Source organism: Armigeres subalbatus, chromosome 3 (genome assembly GCF_024139115.2).
Source record: "Armigeres subalbatus isolate Guangzhou_Male chromosome 3, GZ_Asu_2, whole genome shotgun sequence".
In the NCBI taxonomy this organism is placed as follows: domain Eukaryota; kingdom Metazoa; phylum Arthropoda; class Insecta; order Diptera; family Culicidae; genus Armigeres; species Armigeres subalbatus.
This window is the reverse complement of record NC_085141.1, coordinates 23,371,064-23,381,878: the sequence shown is the minus strand read 5'-3', so window position 1 is coordinate 23,381,878 and position 10,815 is coordinate 23,371,064. Positions and strand designations below refer to the sequence as shown.

The following is a 10,815-nucleotide window of genomic DNA, read 5'->3' as shown; positions in this document are numbered from 1 at the left end:
TTTTAATTAATAATAATGTTGTTACTAATTAAAAAATTTAATCTGAGCACGCACGAAGTCGAAGATGAAGGAGCTTCAACTCTTCTTTGAAAACTTAAGGCCTAACAACTGATAGAGCACCGGCAATGACACGGGCGTTGTGACAGTTGAAAATCAAGGCAATTATGTTTATCTGTTAATTGATTGGTTGGACGAATCCGCCATTGAATGGCGGTGCGACATTCCGTTTCTAAAATCGTCAATAAACTGACGGTACACCTCTCGTTGAAGCGATACTCAATCTCGCCTGCTCTGATCTCACCCACACCAACTCTCCCACATCGGGTTCGACGCAGCACATATTCAAACAAAAGTGCTGTCCAATGAGCAGCTCGAAGTAGCTCGAAGTTGTTCCTGTCACGCTCATGCCCGTTTGTTGACAAAAAAGAACGAGCAGGACGGGAACAACTTCGAGCTACTTCGAGCTGCTCATTGGACAGCATTAAAATCATCCTCATCATATATCGCATGAACAAGTTTGCGATACGTCTCTTACTTTCTTTTACCCCCGTTACTCAATCTTGAACGCATACTTTCGTAGTAGTGTATGGTGTGTTGTGTATGTTCGACAATAGACCTGTGCAGCGGTTCAATAAATTCACTCATCCGATGGATTTTGACATTTGAGCGGGTCGTCTTCTCGAACAAAAGTTCATTTTGCGTTCATTATGCGACCCGCTCAAACGTCATAATTTCTTGGGGGAGTTCATTTTGCGTTAGTCTATACAAGTCAGGCGGGTGCTAAGGTGTCAAATATTTGTTGCCTCAAATTAAGCGAATGCCGACGGCACTAACACTACGTCGTAGTCTATGAAAAATAAACACTGCAGTGAGTGAGAATGTTCTGAAACGCACAAAGTTTGGATAATTCCAGAAACAACTGTTTCTGCTCAGCACAGAGTTTTTTCTACCAACATACTTATTTATCTGCATATTTCGCGTACGGAATAAAGTGAAAACACTACATTTTTTCAGATTTGGTGTATTTTTGTTCGTTGCAATCTTTAATTTAATATGTGCTTTCGACACCACTCTCTCTTGTAAAAATGGTAAACAATACAAATTTTCACAAATACCACGACAATTTATGTAAGTATATGAGCATTTTGACATTGGAGTATAAATTTATCAGGCGGGTGCTAAGGTGTCAAATATTTGTTGCCTCAAATTAAGCGAATGCCGACGGCACTAACACTACGTCGTAGTCTATGAAAAATAAACACTGCAGTGAGTGAGAATGTTCTGAAACGCACAAAGTTTGGATAATTCCAGAAACAACTGTTTCTGCTCAGCACAGAGTTTTTTCTACCAACATACTTATTTATCTGCATATTTCGCGTACGGAATAAAGTGAAAACACTACATTTTTTCAGATTTGGTGTATTTTTGTTCGTTGCAATCTTTAATTTAATATGTGCTTTCGACACCACTCTCTCTTGTAAAAATGGTAAACAATACAAATTTTCACAAATACCACGACAATTTATGTAAGTATATGAGCATTTTGACATTGGAGTATAAATTTATGCGCCAAATAAGAGGGTACTGTCATACTTGCCAAACTCCATATGAAAAAAAAATCGTTGTCCCCCCTCTGAAATTTATGCGCCAAATAAGAGGGTACTGTCATACTTGCCAAACTCCATATGAAAAAAAAATCGTTGTCCCCCCTCTGATACAAGTACAAGATTTTACGGTAAATTGGGGCTTCCGAATCATAACACTCTTATAGGAACAGATAAGGTAATAAAGGAAATTACGAATAATTTCCAAAAGGTTTAACATTAACTCCGAATACTACAGATTAATCACAAAAGTTAATTTTTTGTCTTTATTTTAGAGGTCAATATTCGTTATGTAGCGACAAAAATCAACCCTTCAAATTATTAAAAAGAGAGATCGACTGGAAGATTTGTTCGGGATTTTTTTTTGGCTTTCTCAGTCTTATGTATTCAACATGATGAGTTTTGTTTTGCCCGACGTTTCGGCCTCGGAAAAGGCCAAAATAAGACTGACATAAGACATAAGACTGAGAAAGCCAAAAAAATCCTCCAAAAAATGTTGACTAAAATGAAATCAGAATACCAATGCGCAAGCTGCATGATCCTGAATGATTGAGTGGCCTTTATAGTAGATGTCACCAAACATCTCAATGAATTGAACATAAAGCTGCAAATTAGGGATCATCACGATGAACTTTTATTATCCTACATGCAAACTATTGAAACAATTTCCCACAATTGATTGTCGAAAACTAGTACATTTCTTTAATCCTGTAGAAAACAGTCGATACCTTGCAACAGAAATATTCAAACCTATTCGCTAATTTTTGTGAACACAGTTACGCAACATCGTTTATTGATGTGAATAATATATTTGGAATGTTTTAAATGGAGATAACTGACCACCAACGGGGGGTCAATTTGAAATTTCAGAAAGACATATCTTTCGTAAGATATTTTCTCTTCCCAGAAGTACATATCTGTGTGAACAACTCTCATGAATAATGAAAGCAGATAAAAGTAATTGTTGATCTTCATTATCTGCTTGCGAAATATGATCACCGATTGCGAAATCAATATGCGTTGAGTATTGGAACAATTCCATGTCCTGTTACGTAAAAAGAGAAAGAAAATAACACACACAAAAGAACGCAATGAATTGTGCTCAGTTTTTCTTCAATTTAAGCCATTCTGTAAAACTAAATGCCATTCTAAAAAAAAGTATTTTACTTTGGTTGTTTTGAAAATATATAAAACATATGTACCGAATATTTTCTGGCCCGCCAGCAAGTGGCCATTTTAAAAATTGGCTCGTGGCTTGCAAAGGTTGGGCAGGGTTGGTATAAGCCATTTCTCGAAGGGTATAAATAGCAGTATCTTAATCTAAAGAGGCCTTACATTAAGTTTGAGTAATCTTCTTCTTCTTCTTCTATATACATAAAAATGAATTTCTGTCTGTCTGAACCTTATAGACTCGGAAACTACTGAACCGATCGGCGTGAAAATTTGCATGCAGAGGTTTTTGGGGCCAGGGAAGGTTCTTGAGATGGTTCGAGACTCCTCCCCTCTTTGGGAAGGGGGGCTCCCATACAAACGGAACAGTATTTTCTTCATAACTCGAGAATTAATCACAGGAATTAAACTAAATCTGGCATGTGGGGGTTTTGGAAGGGAAGATATGTTTCTGTGGTAGTTCGAAACCCCTCCCCCTTATGACAAGGGGGGCTCCCATACGAATGAAACAGAAATTTCTGTATAACTCGAGAGCTAATCAGGGAATAAATCAATTTTAGGCGAAACGAAGTTTGTCGGGTCTGCTAGTATCTGAATAAAAAACGACTACTTCATTTCTTCTCAATAGAAATGGAGCAAAAAGACATGCACTAAACAAATGAAACGGGTATACTACAAAAGTTCAATGAAATGGATGCAGTGGTTCATCCCGAAAAAACTGTGAGTAAGTGCACCGGTGGTGATTGTTTGTCAATCTCATAAATATTTGAATTTGCAGTTCAACAGGTGAACTGTGATACATTTAGGAAGGCAATGTTTGTTTGTCTGTGGTATAAATTGAAACAGCCATTTCAAACAGCAACACAACAGCTGCACAAAATGCATTCACAAACACACAGTTGACTGTGTTTTACTTTCATGCTCCCAGCACCAGGTGCCACTGCAATCGCAAACCTTTTAAAGTTCATGAAAAGCACGTCGTCTTTTTTCCACTTTCTTACAGTATGGATGTGTCAGAAGGAGAGCCATTTTTATCTATTTCCCTTTGGATGTGCCTGAGTGCATCAGATGCGTTATGTTGCTGTGCTTCTCACTCCTTCACAGGTTGTCCGCTGAGTCGCAGCGCAGTCGGAGAATCCCAAATCCATTCATTCGTTTCGTGCGTGTTTCTCGCGCTCGACGGTCGGTGTGCATTTTTCTGATTTGTCGCCATCATTGTATTGTGCCGAGAAGTGCAATATTTCTGGTGTCTTTTTCTCTCGCGATCGGAGGTGGAAAATTTCCTTTCTGCGGATCAAATCGCTGTTCACGTTGTCGTCGGTCGGGATATCCGCGTTCCGTGGCTAGCAAGATTCTGAGGAATCGCGTGTGAAATATTTTGGTTGATTTCTAGCCAAATAAGTGCGTGCCGTCTGAACGTAGTATTCGTCGCGGTGCACACCATCTTTCTTTTCGCGAGTGTGGCGGAAGAAATTTCACATTCCGCGGGCGTGTAACGTGAGATTTTTTTTTGTGGATCATTCCGGACACTGGCTGCTGGATTATAGCCATCCGGGTTGGTGGTGAAAACATTCGAGTGGAAATATAGCTGCAGTTCAAAGTGAAGCAAGTAAATCCTTAAAAATCACAAGGCTGAAATTAAAAAGATTTTTTTTCCTTTTGTTCATTTTGTGAGCACAGAGCAGAGGAGTTTCTTGGTGTGTGGAAGGTGAAGAAACAGAAAAAGAAGAGTTTGGCGCGGGTGAGAGCCAGGGATATGGTTCTGTCTTCTTCACACACCTCGCATCAAAGCAGAACATGTGTGAGTGCATCATGTGCACTTGCTATGCATGTGTGAGTGTTACGAACAGTGGAAGGAAAAGTGTCAAAAATCTGAGGTGTGTGTTTGTGGATTGCGGAATCGAAACGTAAATTTGCAGTGTTGCTTGTTTGAACGGTTTGAACAGAGTCGTTTATGTATAATATAATATTATTATTCTGTTGTATTTCCTCCCATTCAACTCTGCAGCAGGATGCATTTATGGGGGGGTGTTCTGACCTCTGACTTGTCAATATCACCAACTCACCCATCTTGGATTTTTGTATGGAATTTATACTCGTTTGTTTACGTTTTGCACTGAAAATTAATGCCCCCCCCCTTTTCTGACAAAGTCGAATAACCTAAACATAAAAAAAAATTGTTCTGCAGTTTGATCATTGCAATGAAACTAGGAACTGAGTTGTGATATAGGTAGTATATTTTTTGGTAATCCTTGCGTACAATTCTGAGTCCTAGGGAATGAATGCTAGTAATGAACACCGACTGAAATTTACTTCTGTCTCTTGACAAATTTTTGTAGTTTTACTGCAACAAATGACAAGCTAAAGGTATCCGCAACGTGTTTCGAACATCAAACTCACCAAAAAAATATTTTTTACTAAAGCAAGCATTTTAAAATTATGTCGCTAGTATGCCTATTATGGCTACCCCCGGGTCCATAATACGCAACGTCGAGTTTGTTTATGTATACGTATTAAATATGTCCCTCCCTTTTGATTTATATGTTCCACTAGCAGACCCGACGAACTTCGTTTCGCCTAAAATTGATGTTTTCTCTGCTTGATTCTCGTGTTATGAAGGAATTGATTTCTATGGGAGCCCCTCTTTGCAAAGGAGGGAGGGGTCTCGAACCATCTTAAGAACCTTCCCCGGCCCCAAAAACCTCTGCATACAAATTTTCACGCCGATCGGTTCTGTAGTTTCTGAGTCTATAAGGTTCAGACAGACAAAAATTCATTTTTATGTATATAGAAGTCCCTTGTGGCTATTATGAACCCCCCTTTCTATTATGTTCAAGTTATGGACTTTTTAGCGTATTTATGTACGTTTACAAATGAGTTAATATCTTGTTTAACATGTGAAAAGGGCATACATCCATAACGTAAACATTGAGAAAATGCTGTTCGAAAAAAAGCATCACAATTTCAATTCCCATTTCGCAAGTTTATGATATTTTGAGAAGCATAAACTTCTATAAGCACATAATCACATTCATAAAATTGCATACAAAATAAACAAAATAATAATAATAATGAATGGACGAAAGAAAAATTTAAGTCTATTTTAATTTTTTTCTCCGGAATAGGGTAAAGTGCCCAATAGTGGACCCCCAACCAATAGTGGACCTTCCAGTCGTTTTTGCATTATTACATCACAATGTGAATATTTTGTTATGAAATTCCATCGGGAGAACAAACCTTACAGTCCTATGATTTGATTACATGCATCGCAAATGCTATGGAAAGTAAAATTAGATGATTTTTTCCAATTCTTTATAAAATAAACACAAGAGTGTCCATTAAAGGAATATTTTGGGGGGTCCACAATAAGGAAGAAGAACGAACTATAGGGCGAACTCGGTCAGAATTTAAAATGTTAATTTCAACGAATAACGCCGTGTATTCGAGCGTTTTATGTATGTATCGTGAAGAGGATACGCAGAATTTGTTATTAGATATAAAACAGAATTATGATGTTGAAAATTTCTACTCCTTATGACAGGAAGAACAAAACTCCGCAAAACTCAGGGCAGCAGGGACTATGTCCAAGGGCTTGACGATCCCTCCCCAGGCCATCTGCGAGTTGTGGGGCTTGCCTAGGATGTGGTGGGGTTTGACAGTGGGCCCTGTTAAACCTCTATAAGTCTGATTAAATAATAATAAATAAAACAAAACTCCGCTACTATTTATTTATTTATCATCAGACTAAGGCCGGAGTGGCCTGTGCTGCACATAAAAGAATTCTCCATTCAGCTCGGTTCATGGCTGCACTTCGCCAACCACGCAGTCTGCGGAGGGTCTGCAAGTCGTCCTCCACCTGATCGATCCACCTTGCCCGCTGTGCACCTTGTCTTCTCGTTCCCGTCGGATCGTTGTCGAGAGCAATTTTCACCGGATTACTGTCCGACAATCTGGCTACGTACCCGGCCTACCGAAGTATTCAGATTTTCACGGTGTGAACGATGGATGGTTCTCCCAACAGCTGATGCAACTCGTGGTTCGCCTCCTCCACGTACCGTCCGCCATCTGCACCCCACCATAGATGGTACGCAACACTTTCCTTTCGAAAACTCCCAGTGCGCGTTGGTCCTCCACGAGCATCGTCCAGGTCTCGTGTTCGTAGAGAACTACCGGTCTTATAAGCGTTTTGTAGATAGTCAGTTTGGTACGGCGGCGAACTCTATTCGATCGGAGCGTCTTGCGGAGTCCAAAGTACGTACGATTTCCAGCCACTATGCGTCTCCGAATTTCTCTGCTGGTATCGTTATCGGCGGTCACCAGTGAGCCCAAGTACACGAATTCTTCAACCACCTCGATTTCGTCACCACCGATAGAAACTCTTGGTGCGTGGCTCATATTGACCTCTCTTGAGCCTCTTCCTATCATGTACTTCGTCTTCGACGTGTTGATGACTAGTCCAATCCGTTTAACTTCGCTTTCCAGTCTGATGTAGGCTTCCTCCATCCTCTCAAAGTTACGTGCCATGATATCAATGTCGTCGGCGAAACCAAATAACTGGACGGACTTCGTGAAAATCGTACCACTCGTGTCAATCCCTGCCCTTCGTATTACTCCCTCCAAAGCGATGTTGAATAGCAGACACGAAAGGCCATCACCTTGCCGTAACCCTCTACGGGTTTCGAAGGGACTCGAGAATGCCCCTGAAACTCGAACTACGCACATCACTCGATCCATCGTCGCCTTGATCAACCGTATCAGTTTATCCGGAAATCCGTTTTCGTGCATTAGCTGCCATAGCTGGTCCCGATCGATTGTATCATATGCGGCTTTGAAGTCGATAAATAGATGATGTGTGGGCACGTTGTATTCGCGGCATTTCTGCAATACCTGACGTATGGCGAACACCTGGTCTGTGGTAGAGCGTTCACCCATAAATCCCGCCTGGTACTGCCCCACGAACTCTCTTGCAATTGGTGTTAGTCGACGGCATAAAATTTGGGAGAGTACCTTGTAGGCGGCGTTCAGCAATGTGATTGCGCGGTAGTTGCTACAATCCAGCTTATCGCCCTTTTTGTAGATGGGACACACGACACCTTCCATCCACTCCTGCGGCAGAACCTCATCCTCCCAAACCTTGGTAATCACCCAGTGCAGCGCTCTAGCCAGTGCTTCACCAACGTGTTTAAACAGCTCTCCTGGTAGTTGGTCAACTCCAGGGGCTTTGTTGTTTTTCAGCCGGCCGATCTCCTCCTGGATTTCCTGGAGATTCGGAGCCGGAAGTCGCATGTCCTGCGCGCGTGCTCCTAGGTTCATTACCATACCGCCACCATTGTCTGCCATATCGCCATTCAGGTGCTCTTCGTAGTGCTGCCGCCATCTTTGGATCACCTAACACTCGTTCGTAAGAAGGTTCCCGTTTATGTCCTTACACATATCGGGCTGTGGCACGTGGCCCTTACGTGAACGGTTCAACTTCTCATAGAACTTTCGTGCGTTATTAGCGCGGTACAGTTCCTCCGTCTCTTCACGGTCTCGATCTTCCTGCTGGCGCTTTTTCCTCCGGAAAATCGAGTTTTGTCTGTTCCGCGCCCGTTTGTATCGTGCCTCGTTCGCCCTCGTGCGGTGTTGCAGCAATCTCGCCCATGCTACATTCTTCTCCTCAACTAACTGCTCACATTCGCCGTCATACCAGTCGTTCCTCTGATCCGGTGCCACCGTGCCTAGTGCAGCGGTTGCGGTGCTTCCAATGGCGGATCGAATATCTCTCCAGCCATCTTCAAGACATGCTGCGCCTAGCTGCTCTTCCGTTGGGAGTGCCACTTCCAGCTGCTGCGCATATTCTTGGGCTGGTCTACCGTCTTGTAGTCGCCCAATGTTAAGCCGCGGCGTCCGACTTCGACGCGTGTTGTACACCGTCGAGAGTTTTGAGCGCAGGCATACTGCAACGAGGTAGTGGTCGGATTCAATATTCGCACTGCGGTAAGTGCGGACGTTCGTGATGTCGGAGAAGAATTTACCGTCGATTATAACGTGGTCGATTTGGTTTTCCGTTACTTGATTAGGTGATCTCCATGTGGCCTTGTGGATATTCTTACGGGGGAAGAAAGTGCTTCGGACTACCGTTCCGCGGGAGGCTGCAAAGTTTATGCATCGTTGGCCGTTGTCGTTCGATACGGTATGCAGACTATCCGGTCCGATGACCGGTCTATACATTTCCTCCCTTCCTACCTGAGCGTTCATGTCACCGATGACGATTTTGACGTCCCGCAGTGGGCATCCATCGTATGTCTGCTCCAGCTGCGCATAGAACGCTTCTTTCTCGTCGTCGGATCTCCCTTCGTGTGGGCAGTGCACGTTGATGATGCTATAGTTGAAGAAACGGCCTTTTATCCTCAGCTTGCACATCCTTGCGTTGATTGGCTGCCACCCAATCACGCGTTGGCGCATCTTTCCCAGCACTATGAAGCCGGTTCCCAGCTCGTTGGTGGTGCCACAGCTTTGGTAGAAGGTAGCCGCTTGATGCCCGCTTTTCCACACTTTCTGTCCTGTCCAGCAGAGTTCCTGCAGCGCTACGACATCGAAGTTGCGGGGATGTAATTCATCGTAGATTATCCTGTCGCAACCTGCGAAGCCTAGCGACTTGCAGTTCCATGTTCCAAGCTTCCAATCGTGATCCTTTATTCGACGCCTAGGTCGTTGCCGATTGTATCGAGTCGTATTATCTTCTATGTCGTTCGTAATAGTTGTTTTTAAAGGCGGTTTATTGGGCCTGCGCAAACCTCCTGTCTCGTCGGAGGGCCGTCGTGTCAGGGCTGTTTAGCGTCCCACCTAACACCAGGACTTGGGCTTGTGCGCTTTAAGCGGCACACGGTCGCTTTGGCGGAGCCTACTTGCGGATACATGCAGCTTTTTATAGAGGTTTAACAGGGCCCACTGTCAAACCCCACCACATCCTAGGCAGGCGCCACAACTCGCAGATGGCCTGGGGAGGGATCGTCAAGCCCTTGGACATAGTTCCTGCTGCCCTCGTCTAGGGCGCTACTAGGGGGTCCACTATTGGGCATTTTACCCTAGGCCTTTTTGATAAGTCACACTGTTGTGTCATTTATAGACCATTTATGGCATTTTTCAAACGTAAACATGGAATAAGGCTTTTCGGGAGAGAGAATCTCCGAGCTCGGGCCGATGTCGATTCAAAAAAAAAAAATTTTTTATTAGAAGATGCTATCGAAGGGTATGAAAATTGAATTTGTTTACTTTTTATTTTAGCCCCTATCAATTATAAAGCGAGATATAACTAAATCCCTGTTTCCCAGTGCATTACAATTGTACGGAACTGTTTTCCTGATATATGAAGCAGGAAATCGCCGATTTCAGCGTTTGATTTGGGTGTAGTATGTATATGAGATAGGGTGAATAAAAGTTCGTTTGTAATAGTACTTAAAAATTAAAATGAAAAAATATTTATATGAAACATTTTAATGAAATTTTTGAAAACATTGTCAATAAAAACTGCTCAGTTGCATACGAGTTCTAAGAGCAATATAGCTGTACTGCATACGAACCTCCAACTGAAAATATACATCGAACGATTAACAGCGATGACCACATCGCTAACGTTACATGCTCTTGCAGAACGACAGCGCTTGCATGATAGCGAATTAGTCACTTTTTCGACGGATGCGGAACGCGACGACGACTGCTCCGCTCTATTGGCCTGAGCGTGGGAGCCGCCTGGAGGACCAGCTCCGCTTCGATCCGGGTAAGCGGGTGGCACCGCCCCTGGAAGTCGAAGCGTGGGAGCCGCCTGGAGGACCAGCTCCGCTTCGATCCGGGTAAGCGGGTGGCACCGCCCCTGGCAATCACAATAGCTCCCGTGGCTCCCGTGGGAGCCGTCTGGAGGACCAGCTCCGCTTCGATCCGGGTAAGCGGGTGACACCGCTCCTGGCAATCGAAGCGTGGGAGCCATCTGGAGGACCAGCTCCGCTTCCATCCGGATGATCGGGTGGTACCAAGCCGGCCATTGAAGCATGGGAGCCGC

General features: G+C 43.4%; 1 protein-coding gene across 3 annotated transcripts in view; it reads left to right on the top strand.

The window, feature by feature from the left end:
• The first annotated feature begins 3,919 nt into the window (after positions 1 to 3,919).
• LOC134220555 (non-canonical poly(A) RNA polymerase protein Trf4-1-like) overlaps positions 3,920 to 10,815 on the top strand; it is an 84,400-nt gene continuing 77,504 nt past the window's right edge. For 2 of the 3 annotated variants that reach the window (XM_062699642.1, XM_062699641.1), the window contains exon 1: positions 3,920 to 4,383. The gene's annotated coding sequence lies outside the window, so the exon portion shown is untranslated. The remainder of the gene's footprint in view (positions 4,384 to 10,815) is intronic. The other variant, XM_062699645.1, reaches the window with a different exon arrangement.